The sequence below is a fragment of the Amphiura filiformis genome, unplaced genomic scaffold (assembly GCF_039555335.1).
Source record: "Amphiura filiformis unplaced genomic scaffold, Afil_fr2py scaffold_597, whole genome shotgun sequence".
In the NCBI taxonomy this organism is placed as follows: domain Eukaryota; kingdom Metazoa; phylum Echinodermata; class Ophiuroidea; order Amphilepidida; family Amphiuridae; genus Amphiura; species Amphiura filiformis.
In genome coordinates, this window is record NW_027306061.1 from 387,586 (window position 1) to 406,595 (window position 19,010).

At 37.1% G+C, this 19,010-nt stretch overlaps 1 pseudogene; it reads left to right on the plus strand.

Annotated features, from left to right (window-relative positions):
* The first annotated feature begins 2,586 nt into the window (after positions 1 to 2,586).
* LOC140145773 (monocarboxylate transporter 13-like) overlaps positions 2,587 to 19,010 on the plus strand; it is a 31,467-nt pseudogene continuing 15,043 nt past the window's right edge.

The window sequence follows — 19,010 nt, forward strand, 5'->3', positions numbered from 1 at the left end:
TTAGCTCTGAACAAGGTATTAGAAAAGACAACTGAACTCAAAATATGTGACGTGTCATGTCAAAAGCAGACACTTTTGGGCAGGATCGTAAATGGAGAAATAGCCAAAAATCTGTCCGGGTGATTTTTTCACAATTTGGGTTTGTTGCGAATTTGTGATGATATTAATGTTAAAAATATTGTCTGATAGTTTCAGGCCGGAATATAACTGGCATCTTGTATTTTTGAGACATTTTTCAAGGTAATTAGGCCTACAACTCTCAACATTGTCAATAATATTTTTGAAGGCCGATATCTCAATTTCCAATTTTATAATACCATAACTTACGAACTCATTATCGTCGCTTAGGAATGTCCGATTTCATTGGGGAAAATGGCGTTATGGATCAAAATATCTCTATATTTAAGATTCGTAAAAACCTCAAAATTTATAACCTGCCCAAAAGTGTCTGATTTTGATATGACACGTCACATATTATAGTGAGAGTATAGGGGGGGGGGGGGCTATTGCACTCATCAGCATGTCAATGAACGCAGAGAATTTGAAAGTATCCGCATTATTTAATGGCATTTTGATGATGATGATAGAAAAGGGGGTTATACCGGGTATCCGAACCTAATAAAGGATCATCGGGTATAACTTTTACAAAAAAGGAGTCATCGGGTATATTCGACTTTAAAAAGAGTGCCAAATGACAGGAACATACCCGTCACTTCTAAAGGTGAGTGCTCCCCCCCCCCACCACCTTTTCCGGGAACGCAGATATCTTTGTAAACATACAAAGCTAAACACTATGTTTTACAGAAAAAAATTCTTTTAAATGTCGTGTTATAAAGAGTATAAACTTTTTAAAATTTGCTGCAAAACATTCTGACATAACCTATACATGTTATTGAAGTGTTGACAACATATTTTGCAAACAATGTTTACCATTAATATTTTACATTAATATTTTAACATTTTTTAAATGTTTTGACCGAAACGTTTTAAAAACATTTTTGTGTATAGAAGAGGAGGAGGGGATGCAGTTATGATTTATGGAAATCCAGACATTCAAAAATGTCTATAAAATACGAACAATCCAGCAAAAATAGCTCACAATCGAAAATCCTTAGGGGGCACATTTTGGACAATTCCTTGATTTTTTATGCATTTTATTGCATTTCCAAGCTTTTTCCAATACACATTGGCAACTGAAATTCCAGTCGTTTTCAGAAAGCAAACCTGGAAATGTGAAAAATTATTCCTGTGTACTCATTTTATTTTCTGGAATAGCCCAGTGCTGTAGACTTTACTTCTCATGCTTATGCTTCATTCTTCTTGATAATATCAAACATTGTTTTGTATTGTAAGAAAACATGCCAATAATAGAGGTGTTTTTTGTTTGTTTGGGGGTTTTTCTACTTTTTTCGCAAATGTTAATTCAATATGGATTTCTCTAACTTTTATCCCTTCTATTTATTTTAACTAAGGATAGGATAGAGTGCACCTTATTAAGTGTAAAAAACTTGTGTATAAATTGCCTAAGAGTCAAGGATATGTCATTAAAATTGGGCAAAAACGAGGAAAACAGCAGTACGGTATTGACAAAGTTGAAGACCCATTCAAACGTCACCCACCTTTGCATTGCACAGTGTTTTTGTGGGACTTCAGAGCACATCAGACACACCAAATTGCTTTCTGATACGAGCAATATTCTTCAGATTATCAAGTAATTTTTTTAAAAATTTTATGGCAAGTTATAAAAAAATTGATATTTTTGACATTTAACACTAACATTCCTCGAAGTAAACTTTATAAATCTAATGATGTACTTACAAAGCCGACCATCATTTGAAAATTGTGACCTTTCGTGTTGATGATACACATTTTTTGTCCCAAAAGACCTAAAAATACACATTTTACCCCAATTTGATAAGTTGTTATATTGTTACCACCATGGGTGTAGAACTAGAAACAACCTTTTTCCAGTAATTTTACGTATATATTTCAATATATTCAATTTATTTTTGTGGTGTGTAGCAGTGTAGCTGTGTGTCACAATATTGTATGCACTAGAAGGCGTTCTTATCCATGCCAATCAGCTGATTAATGAAGTAGGGAATCCGGTCAAAACCAGATTTAGTCATGATAAATTTTACGGTTTGAATAATTTCACAAAAGCAAATAAATAATACTTGTGCTATTACATAGTAATATTATGGCATTTTGCCTTGCAAATAACCACAAATCACAATGGTGTTGTTCATCACATGATATTATATATGAAACTAAAGATCGTAAGTATTCGTAACAATTTAAACGTAATTGCATTTTAAAAAACGTCGTATGAATATTAACTTTAAAGGACAATCCAAATCTGTCAGGTAGCCAAGCTTGGGACATCCCCGGGCATGACGTCACATGTCACGTGGTTAGTCCTGGTTGAACAATGAATAGCTCAGCTGATGAACAATTATTTTTGCAAAGGTCTGTGCCCTGTGTCCGTAATATGTTAGTAGGCCTGTGCAATTTGAAAGCATTTGAAACGAAACAGCTGATTTTTACTCCTTGGTGCAGCAAATATTAATTTCATGATTGAAGCAGAGTACATTTTGTAGTCTTCCACACTGTATTAACAACGATCATCTTTTCAAAAAAAGTTGCTTCTCTATTTGCGCTATTTGACTATATTGCACATCGTCTTGTTTGGCAAAGAAGACAAAGCGTCGGATCGGACTAGAAATCAAAAATGGGCAAACCAAGAAGTTGTGAACATTTCATGGATATGTTGGAAAGGACAAAGATGTGGCTGAAGGAAAGATGGGGTTGGATTGTGGTCTTTACGTCTTTCTGTAACTTTTTCACTGGTTTTGGAATGTTATATTCATATGGACTTTTATATATCGCGCTACAAGAAGAATTCAACAGTGCTAGCGCGGAGACAGGTAATTATTGAAATTTAAAGAGAGAAAAAAATATTTTTCTCGCGACGATTTGGGACTTTTCTAGAAAATATAGTAATGCTGGTATTTTTAAGTATGCTTATGGTATCGTTTTGGCTATTGACCATGTTGAATTATATTTATATTGAGCAATGCGAAAAGTCATTGCGCAAGGCTTTGATAGTATTTGCTAGTCTAAATATAACTTGACGTGGATAGTAGGCCCTATGCGCCATGCAGAAATTCATCTTCAACTTCATTTCATGATTTCATCATATTATGACAAACTATTTTCATCAATATTAGATCTAATCGCATTTAATTATGCAGTAATTCACGTTTCATGTTCATGGTAATAGTAATACATCTTTAACAATATAGATTAGAAATATGACAAACATGATGAAAGCTCTACATGACATGTAGGGGAGAGCGGGGAGTGTTCGCCCTATTTTTTTCTGACCAGCCTAGCGATGTCAATTTTAAGGTTAGGGATGACCTGATTAGCCCATGTGAAAGCCCTATGTCTTAGCTATATACGGCCACAATCCCAGACCTAATAGGCCTTACAATAGCAACAAGATAGAGCAAACAAAAAAGTTTTGCAAAGTGGCGAACTTGCCCCATATTGGGGCAGGTTCGCCCATATGGTGGGGTAAGTTCACCCTAATCACAAAAAAGGTTTAAACATTGCATTATAACAATAACATATTCAATGCAAACATTTAGCAAGAGTATACAAGGCATTCATTCTCTTCTGGGGAGTCACTACATTTGTTGCAGGGGTCGGGTCAGGGTAAAATGTAGGGGTCCAAAGTGAGCTTAAACGTATCATGTTTACAACTTCGGGGAGAAATGGATTAGGACATTAACTGTGGTATGAGTAATACCGATATCACATTACTTTAAAAAACATGTTTTTCAGTAGTTTTACCTTGTTTAATGGTTTAATTATCAATATTTTGAATAATACGCTGATGGGGCAGGTTCGCCCACCAGTTTGGGGTAAGTCCGCCCGGGGAAGATATAGGGCGAACATGCCCCATCCTCAAAGGGCGAACGAGCCCCTTGTGCACATTTTTGTATTTTCTTCAGGGTATGCAAAACACGAATCGAATAAGGAGATTATAACTGCATTAAATCTTTGACAAATCCCATATGTTCCCAATACAGATTTCCATTAAAACCATCTGTATTTATGTATCAATGATAATACAACATTGTGAATGCAAGAAAAAATTACGTTTTGGTGTAATTTTTTTGTTTTGGCTGCAGTTCGATGAACACGTCCCTATATGTCGCGTAGCTAATATGAGAAGTTTATAATGACCTATGTCACATAATTTTGCCATCACCAAATTCCCTGATAGCCGTAGTGCTGAGAAACAAGGGGTGGGCGAACCTGCCCCTAGGGCGAACACTCCCCGCTCTCCCCTACGGTACTTGACTTGATTAAAGGCCCATTCAGTGATTTGCTCATCTGGTCGAGCGTAAAAATCATCAAATTCAGGTTTTGGTATCTTTGTCATTGTCATAGATGTGCTAACGAAAGCCGTGTATTAAGTCAAAATAAGACATTTAACACGAATATGTAATTTATACTGACAGAATATACAAATTACTGAGTTACATGTGTTTGAATGGGCTTCAACTTCGTCAACACTGCTGTTTTCTTCGTTTTTTGTCAATTTTTTCAAATGACAATTTGGATGACTTACTCCTTCACTTTTAAGCAATTTATGAACAATTTTATTTTACACTTGCGCTGAGATCACTGAATAGGCCTTTAATATTATAATCAGCATTGATTGTTGCAACACAATAGTAACATGAAGACAAACATAATATTATTATTATTTACTTAATATTTATGACGCTGACTTTATCAATGAGATAAATTATGAGATATTTATAGTCCTAATCTGGACGATTGGACTCGGATTATTATGATAATTGATTTAAAATCGAGCATCTGGACTCAAGCAAGTCAGGTAGATAACTGTAGATTCATAAACAAGATAAGTGAGATCACAGTTCAAAAAATTTGATATTTATAAGCTTTTATAACAGAATCGGTAATCGAACTTTCATGGATGCTTGGCATGTAGGCCTACCTTTCTGATGTGGCGACATAATGCTTTCCGTCGCCACTTTTATTTCATTTTCCTCCTACTTTTCTTCAAAATTCAGTTTTTACACCATATCATAGTAATAAACAATGTAAATTTGAACACATGAACATGCTAAATATTGACCAGGTTTCTCAGACGAACTTCTTTTGTTCGAAATCAGCTGATGCATTGAATAATTGAAAGTATTAGTCACGGCAAACAACAGACTTGAATTTTGATTATACTTGTGCAATAATTTCCATACAATGATACCAAGCGATGATACGACCCAACGACCGTAGCAACTGCGTTGTGATTGGTGGAATAAATCATATCGTATTCGTAATGAACTATTGGCCAATCAGAAAGCGTTTACTGTCTGCATTGGGTTTATTGCTATGGTGTTCATCGCGGTATAAATAGCGAATAAATTAGCCATGACAGATGGGAAGAAAATATTAGGATAGATAACCAGGTTAGATAATTGATATTTTTATCCATGTTCATAAAGCTTTATAATTAATTTCAATTTCAATGACAATCTTCACATCGTATATATCAATTTGTATTTTTTTTTTATTGAATCATGTCATGTCCAGTTGCAATTTTAATAGCCCCCTAACCTGACCATGCTTTAAAATAAAAAATAAAAATATAGTATAAACAGAACAAGGACTTCTAGTAAATTGACAAAGAATAAAATGAAGAAATAAAAATTACCGGTGCTTGAAATATAAGAGGTATTACGCAAGGCCAATTTACTAAAGCCACGTCCCTCTATGGGAAGTGCCTATTCTAGCTGAAAATTATTGGAAAACATGTTTATTTTGTTGGTCTTTTACGTCGTCTTCATAAACATGAACAAAATTCAAGTCAACACTTGACGCTAACTACGGCTCATTGCGCAACTATTAAAACTTGTAAAATTCAGTATATAGTTGTCAAAATAGCATGAACATGGTAGGTACTTTAAGGTGGTATTGGAGGCATTTTCTAGAAATTAGGAAATGCTTTGAGCATGTTTCGAGCAGATTAATTGTGTTCATTTAGCGTGTTATGATAAATTGAAATTTGCGGTCAAAAAACAATGAAATAAATAAAGAAAAACTGTACAACTTGAAAAAAAAAACCATTCCACAGATTCATTACTCATATGATACATGAATCAGCCCTATATCACTAATATTTGATGAAGATACACTCAAGACAAGTTGCCAAAAGCATCGAAAATTGACTGTGTCCTGTACTTTAACATGCCCTCGCATCCACCTGCTGCCGCATCCATCTGCTCCGCCACCCCTTTATGTTTAAATTTTAAACTGTTGCCAATTCTAAATAAATCTGTTTTCAATTTTGCACACCTATAAAGACTGGGTTCTCAGCAAAAGGACACCTCAAATTAATTTGTACGATATTACGAGGAGAAACTTAATGTAACCATGGTAACAGTGATATGCAGACAAATGTTCCACCATCACCCTTTTTGCAGACATGCGACCATGAATTCATTTTTTCTTCAAAAACAGTGTAAATTGTGTGGTATACCGGTATATGGCTTAAAATAAGGCGGGTCCTCAGGCCAAAAAACCGTGAAAATCACTGCCTTTGGGCCCACATGGGGTGAAATTTGTCGCCTCAGTATCGACGGACTCAAAGGCTACATTTTACATGCCCATAGCTTTCAAACACAAAAGGTCCGAATGGCTCGTGAGGATTTTGGCTTATTTCAAGCACTGTAGCCTATGTAAAGTGTATACAATATACCGTACTACACCTTTATGGCTACCTTTAGATAGCACGCTCTTTCCAATGTGCTTGTCAAAGCGTTCCAAATGCGTGACTTGGTATGTATCTTTGACAGTTGTAGCTGAAAATTTGACACGTATATCAGTATTTGCTGTCATGATAATATATATAGAAGGAATTACTTGTATCTTATCTCAAAGGACTGGATTATATGATAAGATACCGCATAGGGGAAGGTGGGGCATAACGGAACACTTAACTTTGAGGATGCTCTGTGACGTCACCATAAGTCATATGACTGTAAAAATTATATGTTCAGTTGAAGTTTGTATTTACCTTTAATATACCATTAACCAATATAACTTGAATCTTACAATTTTTTATAAAAATGAAGAAATATTTTCAACAAAAAAAACCGTTTTGCCCCACTATCGGGGCAAAACGGAACCCCCCTATGGGGCAAAACGGCACCCTGGGTGTAAACTTATATCAGTTGTTTCATCGGTAGGCCCTAGGCCTAGTTATATGTAGGCCTATATTCAGTTACAATATTAAGTGGGCCTACCATCTCTGTGGAGTATGTGGTTAACTTTTAATCATTAATTCTATCTGTAGGTCTAGTTATATGTCTATGTTTCAGCGAAGTGTTTACCATGTCCGAGTAGACCCCTAGATAACGCCTACATTTCCTTGAGTGAAGACAAGTTATGTCCAATTGGGGCAAAACGGAACCCATCTGTGGGAAAAAACGCCCGGGGCAAAACGGAACCCTGTTCCGTTATGCCCCACACCTAGGGTTCCGTTTTGCCCCATACCCGATTTTTTAGAAATAGGTTGCATGCATAATACGTCGTAGCATATAGGCCATGCACTTAATACAGCTCATGGCTAGTACCTTCGTGTTTACAATATACACAATTATTTGGGAATCCGATATTAATGAAGTAAAATTTCAGCGCATTAAACATCTACATATCTTACACCAGACGGGTAGTAATTTTTTGACTCGATCTTGCTCGAATGTCAGTGGATTGTTTCAGATAAAATTTTTGTTGTAAATCCTCGTAGCCATACTTGTGTTCCTCAATATAATTTGCATAGACGGCAGTATTGCGAAGGCCTATTTTTCCAGGTGGTTCCGTTTTGCCCCGGGGGTCCGTTATGCCCCACCTTCAAATAATGTCACTCACGAGCATTTGTTAAGTAAAATTTGCACACAAACACACCACATCCCGACTTGTAAATACCTGCAACCATTTTTTTTAACCGAAAAACACCCGACCAACCGCTTTTTACCAGGCATGAGAATGATCATCCATGAAAAAACCTGAACAGTTTGAAAAAGCCTGAAAAATTGCGTGAAATGAGGCTAAAAAGGCCAAAAACGGGCTGAAATTTAAAAAAAACTGCGGGAATTTGGACCACAAAAAAAAGCTGGAAATCCTGCAAAATACCTGTTTTATACAGTCTACATCCCTCCCCTATCCAATGCCATCTGAAAAAAAGTAGACAATTGTTTATATGTTGAATAACTGCTTTTCATCCTCACTAATTCTGGCAACGGTTGACGTTCTCGGTTGCAGGTGTGCCCCCCCCCCCCCATTTAAGTGGGCAATAAGTGGCCCAGCCGTAGCTGGCGCCCTAAAAGGTACACGGTTGCATGCATGGTCTTTACAAACGCACAGACACCGCACCCCCCTCCCACACACACACACACACCCCTACACTATTACATACTGCAGTTACTGTCCGTTTTCCTATACACAATACACAGAGCTCTCACAATTGACGCGTGACCTCCACAAGTAGTGTACGTTAGAAGTATATAGACAATTGCCTAGTTAACGTCAAAAAATAACCGGCCAATATTTAAGGGATCTAAAATGAGCGTTTATTGCGTTTCGACAGTATTTTTTGTGGGACATGAGAGCACCTCAGACCTATCGAATTGCATTCTGAATACGAAGCATGTCTTTCTGATATCAAATAATTTTCATTTTTGAAAATCACAATATAATACAAATTTTATGACAAATTATAAAAATTTGATATTTTTCAAATTTTTGATATATAACAGTCCTCGAAGTAAATTATATAAATCAATGATATATTCTTAAAGTGTATGTAGCAGGGAGGAAAAAGCCGACGGTCAATTGAAAATTTTGACCTTTCATATTGAAGATATGGATTTTTTCCCAAAAAGACCTAATTTTTTTTTTGGTGTTTTGGGAACAAAAATCCATATCTTCAATACGAAAAGTCAAAATTTTCAATTGATCGTCGGCTTTTCATCCCGCCTACATACACTTTAAGTATAAATCATCAGATTTATAAAGTTTACTTCAAGTACTGTTAAATATCAAAAATATCAATTTTAATGATTTGCCATAAAATGTGTATTAAATTGCGAATTTCAAAAATCAAAATTATTTGATATCAGAATGACATTCTTCGTATTCAGAATGCAATTCGATATGTCTGATGTGCTCTAATGTCCCAAAACAAATACTGTCCAAACGTTCATACCCCAGCCCTTAAAGTATTCTCTGAAATTCTAGAAAATATAGTTTTGTAACATGTCCTAAATTTTTAGCTAATTTAGGTGTTTGGAAATATTCGCACTTTTGTGTTATGTAAACGACAGATAACACCCAAAAATATGAAGAAATTATTTCCAAACCGTGTTAAGTCTGCAAACCACTATGCTTCTCATTTTCAAGAACGCTGGTTAACAATAAGCAGACCATTGTCTCATTTCGTAAACAAAAGCCCACACAGAATTGTAACCTAGCTTTCGCTTTATAATCGTTCACACAACTGAAACTATAATACCAGCTCATTGCTCATTGCACAGGTAAATCAGAAACATGTGTTGTGTGGATTTAACCAGAGAAGATCTGATTTAATCAGTTGAGCTGTTTTCAATGAGTGTTATCTTGGTTTAATAGCTTTTAATGGGGTTTAAGTCCTGCAACGGTCGTGGTGAATTCTACTGTAGACATGACTGCATCATGAATACTCCAGCATCTACTCCACCCCATACATCGTATCCACCACACTCATCATTATTATGTTAGGGCTAACAAATCATCCTTATATTAACGAGTACGTTTATGGTCATAGACCATTCCTTTTATTGGCACTTTTTTGACGTTGATGGGGTGATCATCGTTTTCAAGCCCTCCTTGCCCACGATGTGGTTTTGTTGTTGTTGTTGTTGTTGTTTTGTTGTTTTATATAATACGTGTTATCGATGTTCAATTGTTCATCCGTATCAACGGCAGAAAAGTGTCAATTATAGGAATGGCCTTTAAAAGTGTCTTTAAGGTTAAACAAAGTGTTGAAGGGCTTTACCTCCAGAAAAAATATATTATTACCTTATACGTAAGAAAATATGTCTACTTATCATGTGAAATAAAAAATCCGGAAAAAATGTGTGAAAATGTGTTTTTAGCCTATTTTTTAGCTCTTGTCAAGCACTATTATTCGATTTGTTTACAAGCGCCAAGCAACTGTCGTCTAGGAGAGTGATTGACATCTTTATTATTAGAGAAGAATGGAATCTGTATAGTTCATGAATATTCATGTCGTATTTATACAACCTGTATCCCAGCCATTTTGCTTAGCTATCATAATCGTTCATATACGACGCCCATATGATCCATGGTGTTAAACTGATATTCAGCAACTTTATATCTCTCGATCTTTGCGATCCGAAATATTGAATTTCAACTTTAGGCACATCTCTAGCAAGATAATTAAATACCTGTCACAAATAGAGGTCTTGAAATGTTACTTGCAACGTTAAAAATGTGAATAGAGAACAAATCGGGTTCAAACATGCTTCAAAAATATGGTAATCGCGTAAGGTAATTGTCAACGCCTACTACCAGAATAGCCGGAAGAGGGCAGACTTCATAAGGGAGTGTTCATAATATATTTTAGTGGGGGTCTGGGGGACAAAGAATTTGGAACTTATTTCGGGAAATTTCCTGGGTTTTTGGTTTTGTTTTTTTATTTTATCTTCCTGTTCGGGTGTTTCGGTTGGCACATTTTCGGGTCATTTTCATGCACTTCACAGGAGTTTTTTTCGTGGCTTCTCTGTAGCTGTCGTGTGTCTTTTTCCCCACGTACAGGGTATAAATAATAAATAAATAATAATATATAAAAAAAAGAATCTGGAACTTCAACGTCAAACAACAAAACAAAAACAAGACAAACTGTACCCTGCTAAAAATATCAACCCCTATCCTCTCTGAGAATAAAAATAATAAGACTCCAACCTCACCTGCAAAAAAAAAATTTTCGGGGGATAATTTGGGATAAGTTCGGGCCTATTTTATTGAGACAATTTTCCAAATCTATAAGGTGAAATACGGTGTCGTGATGTGCGGCAGATTTGGGGTGCATTTTCAGCCATTTAGTTTAGACTCTGTTGTATTTTTAGCCATGATTTTATTGACCCTCGGTGTCTTGAAAATTAGGTTTAAGAAGGGTATTTTTCAATGATTTTCTCGAAAAAGTAAAAATTTGCGAAAACTTTCAGTCCAAAAGTTGATACAATTTTGGGTCTGTTTTATTCAAATTTGGTTTAAAATCGTACCGTAGTTTTTCGGAGTCACAGCCTCACATCCTTACCCAAACCAACTTGAGAAGGTTCCCCCGGGGTGTGTGCAAATTTGCAATTTATAGGCCTCCACTCATCATTTAAGCCTAAAATCAAAGTGTTAATACCATTAACACTACCATGGCCCGTTTTGTCGTGATGACTGGCTTCCAAAATGTAGGCCTATTTTAAATTATAAATCTGGTCCCGCTAGAGGTGTGTTTTTACCCGCGGAGGTCTCTCCCTCGGGTTCGTGGATGTGCCACAGTTTTGGGGTAGGCCTACCTTTTCAACGACTATGATGGGTGGGTTTACAGCGAAGACCAACTTTTGGGCGCATTTTGGCAAAAGTGCCCAATAAAAAGCGTCAAATTAGGCCAAATGTGGGTGACTTTGATCCCCGCGGTACAAATGTTTTGAAGAGACCCGCCTGAGGTGTTTTTATAAAAAAAATGGTCGGGCCTGCTAAAAACCTCCGGAATCAAGCATGGGTAGGCATACCAAAATGCCTTGAGACCCCCCCCCCCAACCCAGCGCCGGGACCTCCATGACATGATATTCTCCGCGAGTCCACCAGAAAATATAAAAATATAACATTTTGATAGGCCTACTAGACCTATATTTGTCTGTAAACCTTTCTTGTAGTTGTAGGCTACCGCGTATGTCTACCGTGATGACAGTAGCGTAGCTGCCGGGGGGGGGGGGCAATTGCAAAAATTGCCTATTTGGGCCCCCGCCCCCTAGTGCAAGGAAAAAAAGAGGGAAAGAGGGGGGGAAGAGGAAAAAAAGAGAGGGTGAGAGGAGGGGCAGAGAGATGGGGAATCCAAACCAAACGATATGCAATACAGCTCAATAGGCCTACCATATACGATTATTATCAATAAGCCTGGCAAAAATTGTCTATTTGGGCCCCCGCCCCCAGTGGGAAATTTGGTGGATTTGGGCCCCGCCCCATAGGGCCTACAGTCTTGCCCTCCTGGAAAAAATCCCAGCTACGCCGCTGCGTGATGATGTTGCAAAGTTGCGGAAGTTCATTCATAAATTTTCCATTTCCACTCGACAACAACCCGGGACAACAACAGGCCAGCACGCAGCGCGCAGTAGCTGAATCCCCGAGCTAATCAGAGACATGTGCGTTTCTCTTTCAACAGAAAATATGTGACCATGTGACTGACACGATGTAGGGCCTACGCTTCAAATAATTATGCTCTCGGCGTCGAAAGTATGATAATGGCAAATATTTATAATGAACACTCCCTTATTTAGCCACACCTCAGTTCCTTTCTCGGGTTGCCTGGTATATCAGCAAAATCCTACACCTATCGCCTTCCCTTGGTAAAATCCCTGATAAAACTCGTGATATTGAAATTGAATTTCAGCGCCAGAACTTCCGTCATTCTAGCATCATGGATGGATATGCAGTGGCGCCGCTAGGGGGGGGGGCAGTATTTCCCCCCATATTTTTTCTTTCCCACCCAGTTTTTAGGCAAAATCCCCACAATTATGTAATTTTCCACTTTTTGCGGCAATTTAGTGCAATGATTTCCAAGTGCCCCCGTCTCAAATTCACTTCCCCCCCCCATGCCCCGCGAAAAAAAATTCTGGTTCCGCCACTACGGGTATGGCCATAGCTAGGGGGCTTTCCCACCCACCCCCAGTTGCCCTTGGTTATGCTGGACGTATGAGAAATTTAGAGCTTGTTCAATTCCACCAATTTTAGAAATTTTAAAGGTATATAGGCCTACAGTGTATATAGCCTATTAAAACGGATCACAGTCAAATAAAATATCGTAGGCCTAATAATTTTACCAATGGCATTTATTGAGCTGCTCCTATGGTTTAATATTGATATTATATAATTGAGCTCCTTGTCAAGCTCCTGAGTACAGGGACTAACTGAGCTCCCGCTATTTTCAGAAATGAAGGCCTGGCCTTAAATGAATAATTAAGATTGAGGCAGCCTTTTGTTTCATTTTACAGAACTTTTTTTTTTTTTTTTTAAATTAGTGGGCTGTTTTTAATGGGGAGTAGGCTTTTAAAACGAAATTCAAATTTGGCAATATTTTCCATTGCTTAACGAATTGATCTGCGTGAAAATTCCTAAACATGTGGCCAGAGCGGGATGAGTGGTATAAAAATCTTAACTTGTGAGAAAGGACGTAGGCCTATGGGGTTGTATGAGGTTGTGGATCACGAAATGCCCCTTTAATGTGTGCTAGGTAAAGTCATTCTTCCTCCCTTTCGACATGCCAAAATTTATTCCTCCCCGGCCCCGGCTTGCCAAAAAATTGCGTTCTCGAAATCAAAAGGCTGTGCAATCAGTACCGGTATTAGCCTACTAATTATAAGCCAAATTTCCAAGCGACTCGCTAAAAATCGCTTGCCTCCCGTCTCGGCCAGCCAAAAATCACTTGTCCGCACCCCCCTGGACTGCCAAATTTTTGTGGCCCCTCCCCCTTGGCCTGCCGAAAATGCCCCACCCCCTTTGCATAGGCCTAGGCCTATATGCCAATTTTTTGGGATCCCCAATTTTCATACCCATACCTTAAATGGATTTCTAAATATCTACCTGTTGCAAGCGCAGCAAGCATGAAAATGTGCACATTTTTTTCGCGCCCTACCTACCCCCCCAACATTTTCCCCTCCCATGCACCAGGTTCATTGGCGCTAGATTTTAAGCTAGAAAATACCTAAATATTTTAAAATCCAAACTCGGCAACACCACTTTATCGGGCAAATAGAGCCCGTCGTATACGTAAACAGCGTGTTTAAAAAAAAATGAAGAGTGTCACTTTTGTCCAAAAAATTTCGAATTTTGGCCTTGAGCAGCGACAATCAGAGGTAAGAAAAACACAGTATGACGCAGCTTGAAATATAGAATCACTATATCAATTTTGAAGTTTGTACTTCAAAGCACAAGCCGAAACGAGGTGAAATGGTTCTAAAAAAATTGATTTCGCTGTATCTTTTATCGCGAAACTAGACAATTTGACAGCAGCGAGTCGGAAAAATAGCAAATATCTCAATTTTCTGCTATCGAAATAAAAATTTAAATAGCACCTGCATATAGAAGAGGGTTTATAGAAATAATGTAGGTCAGAATTTTGTCTATGAAATCGTGCACGGAATTGTTATTACTGGTTACAAAACGACATACAAGTGGAGGCCATTTTACTTCAAATTCGGCAAACATGTAAGCTTACTAAAACAAATCGAGACAAGCAATATCAAGAATGAATATGCACATTCTTTTATTGACTTGTTTGTAATGTGCGTCGTAGTTCCCAACAAAATCGCCACTTCCACTGAGAAATTATGGCCGTGTTCCCAAAAATCTTGATGCTCCGGATATTGAAAAAAATTTGAAATGTTTGAAAAGTACATTTCTTTTTTGAGCCAAGTGGAAAATTCAAGCATAATAATAACCCTTACACTTTCAGCTTTTAGACGTAGTTTGCGTTTTCTCTCTACGATATTTATTTCCAGAAATAGATGATTTTAAAGGGGGCTACATGCAGTCTCATTCTGGATCGATCATTGCAAAGTTTAGTATAACCTTAATGTAATACATGTTTCAATGTTTCTGCAGCAGACGTGCTAGAAAATTATGGTAGAAGGAATTACAAAAAAAAGTGTTAATGACGGATGATGTACCTACCTGGCTGGCTAAAGTTGGCATATTAAAATCCCTACTAATTATGTCCTTAATTCTTTTAATTTCTCCCTTATATGAAGTGGTGCCAAGTGTCTATTATTTCTTCCGAAAATATTGCACTTGTTTCACTCTCGCTCTATCCATCAGCCTGGATCGGTTCCATAGCAATTGGACTTCACACACTGGCGACGTTGGTATCCAGTGGTCTCGTTCAGAAGTTCGGCAACCGGACGATATGTGCTGTAGGCTTGGCGTGACATCAACAAGCTGCATCACAACATCATTTATGCCTCATCTGATACCAATCTATTTCACTTTTGGCATCCTGATGGGTGTTGGTATCAACTTCACAATCATCTCATCTGTAAATCTGATCCTAAGGTACTTCCCAGAGGAGAATACGTCCAGAGCAACAAGTCTTGCTTTGGTAGGAACGACTGCAGGTTAGTTTCAGAAATCTACCGTAAAAATTCGATAATAAGCACCTTGTGTCTATTAACGAGTAGCTCAGACAAGAATGAATTTTAGGATAGTTTGTTAATTGTGTTTTGCTTTTAATTTATAAATATTTTTAACACATATATTTATAAATTAAAAGAAAAAAATGAAAAAGTCTAACAAATTACCCTCAATTTGTTCTTGTCCGAGCAACTCGTTAATAGGCACATATGCTTATTATCGAATTTTTACGGTATTTTATCTAATCAAAAGTGTAAGCAAAATTAGGTGCAAACTGGTTTTTAATTGCCCTGCTATATTATTATTCATTTTCGAACTTCTTCTCAAATGGGCTAGTCAAGAAATTAATGACACCCCCCAGACAAGGTGTTTGCCCCCCCTCGAGAATTTCCCGGCTATAATAAAGTTAAAATGTGATCTGAATAAGAATTCCCGTGCAGTTTTAGAAACAAATCTGGAAATTCCAAGTGCATGGCAATAAAAATGAATACATTTTTTACAGTAATTGCCACTATTTTGAAACGCATCTGATGATTTCTTTAATGTCTGGATTCTGGAATAAACCTATGCCAATGTGTTCTTGGAATAAAAGAATTTAGAATTATTGAAGAATACACCTATGCAGCTGGGGAATAAAGAAGAACCCTTTTGGCACCCGTATTTTGCTTACATCAGACCATTTGCATACCTTATCAAATGTGTACAATAAGTTCAATAACAGAATTGGAACTTCGTTTTACAACGTCCTTTATCGTGTTTATTCGGACCAATATACCGAGGCCAGCTACATAATTTACGAAGGGTGCTCCTGTTACATAAGGAATCTACTCACTTCTAGTACTTATTCGCACGTGTTGCGTTATGATGAATACGCCAAAGAAATTAATACGCAGGACTATCTACTAACTTATAAAAACAATGTAGCAGGTACATTTCTACATTCAATCATTCTACAATACAATACATTTATGTAGGCTATTGTCTTTTTGGTTTTTGTAATAAGCCCAACTAAAATAGTATTAGTAATTCGTCTTTGGTAGGCCTTTTTGTATAAACATGTGCAGTTTTTAATAAAAACAACTTCCAGAAAGTCAAAGTCCATTTGGGTCAATCTCACTCCCACTCTAGCACCCTTTATCTGATCCTGACAATGCCACAAATACATTGTATTAAACAAAATTGTTGTTTATTCCTGGTTAGGGCCTATTATACTTTGTTTTGTTTTCAATTTATTTCAATAGTCAAACAATAACTACATTGATTTGGTTACGTACATTAACTAGGCCTATATAAGCTTATACATGTATAAGCTGATCGTTTTGCAGAAACAACCTCGCACGCGTTTTCATTTCGCACAAAACAACGTCGCTTTCGCACAAAACAACGTCGCTTTCGCACATAGCGCATGCGTGCGATTCGGCTTTCTGCAAAAGCGATCGAGTATAAATTAATTTAGCTTTAGTAAGTTCAGGTTCAATCATGGTTCAATATTAATTTATCAAGACCAAAGTTCAATTAAGCTCGATCGGTCCACGATAATCGGTGATAATGTTTCTATTGTTCTGCACGTTAGTTCGTGTAACATATGCCCTTTCACATTAATTGCGACATATAAACAACATCATTACATTATAAACTTACACAGATAACACACGCAAATAAATATGGAAAGGCGACGTGCGTTCTTCAAGTAAAGTATCGGGATTTACATGTATACAATTTACAATACACTAGTTGCGATTTGATTAATTTAGAGGTACAAATCTCAATTGTTTCACGTTTGACAAGCGTAATTTGAATCACGAAAAATCTCTTGATCGCTGGACATCAGTTTGTTTTCTACGACACGATACATTCATTCATTGTCAGTGGCGGCACTACGGCAATGTACCGGGGCATCTCCCACCCACTTTTAAGGCCTAATCAGTCTTTTAAGGTTTAAAAAACCCCAAATTACAAAAATTTCAAACGCAAAAGTATAAACATATTCCCAATATAATGTAAAAGAGTGAATATGGTGAAAACCACTCTTTGAAGAGCAAATTAATGGACAAGTCTTGTTGGAAAATATCAGATTAAGGGTAGTTTTGCACTTTTTTGAGAGTGTGATTTTCACTCCATTTCACTTCAAGCTCTAAATTACACTGACAATAAACATTGGCCAAAATTAAATTCTACTCTCTTAATATAAACGAGTGAACCAACGAAAACGAGTAAAAATCGCTCAAATTTTCACTCCAGAAGAGTGAATTTCACTCTTTCACAGAGCCATATAAAGGGCCGCTTTTGGTTGTCTCTTGTATGGCTCTTAAAAGAGTGAATTTCACTCTTTTGGAGTGAAATTCACTCTTTTAGTTTGGAATGAAAATTGGACTCTTTTGGAGTGATTTTTACTCTTTTTGGAGTGCATCATCACTCTTTAGTTCACTATTTACATTAAATAAGAGAGTACTCAACCATGTCTTTCATAATTTCAGGTATGTTAGCTTTCAACATGATAACCCATCTGATGATCACTCACTGGGGGTGGCGAAACATGCTCCGTGCCATGGGTTGCCTAATTCTACTCGTCGGTATCCCATGTTGTGCCACCTACGTCCAACCCCTCCTAGACCCTTTGAATCCACCCATCAAGAAGAAAAAGAAGAAGAGTAGCATCAAGGACCCTGTGAAGGAGAAAGGAGATCAACTTGCACATTATAGAAAAGAGTCCAACACAAGAAGACCATCTCGAAGGGCATCAGAAGTGGTGTTTGACAAGACATGGCGAGAACAGATACAGGTGCTTCTATTCCCGGAGATGTGGTTCATGGCAATTGCGTTGTTGGGGTGTGCAATGACTATGAGTTTCTACTATATCAGTTTTGTAAGTATCTAATGTACTCATAGGCGTAAATCCCGGGGGATGGGGGATACCCCCTCCCCCTCAATATTTTGCCAGGGGGATGGTCCATAAAATCACCCCCCCCCCCATGTTGACACCTATAATATACTGCGGGTTTCTGACAAAATTAACCTCATATTTGGCTATTTTAGCCCCCAAAATGCAATTTTTTGCGCGCTTCGCTTCGCTTCCGATTTACACCATATTTTAACAGATTATCCCAGCAAACACAAAAACGTTTTAAATCAAATTTTTGCCAAATATTGTGTCAATACTTAAATAACATTATGTTAAAATATTTGAACCCAGCAAACACAGAAATGTTCTTCAAACGTTTTTTTTTCAAAACCTTTTAATAACATTTAAATGTCGGGTTATATAAAGGTCATGAAAACGTTTTTAAAACGTTATTGAAAATATTTTGGGCAAACATTTTTCTCAAAATATTTTTTCAACCCCAAAATAATATTCTGTTTACAATGTTTTGTATCAAGTTATCAAGAATGTTTTTGGAATGTTATTAAAACGTTTTTATACCCTTTATATAACCCGACATTTAAACGTTTTCTGTAAAACGTTTTTGTTTGCTGGGCAGTAGATTATCAAAAAATGTTTTTTAAGGTTA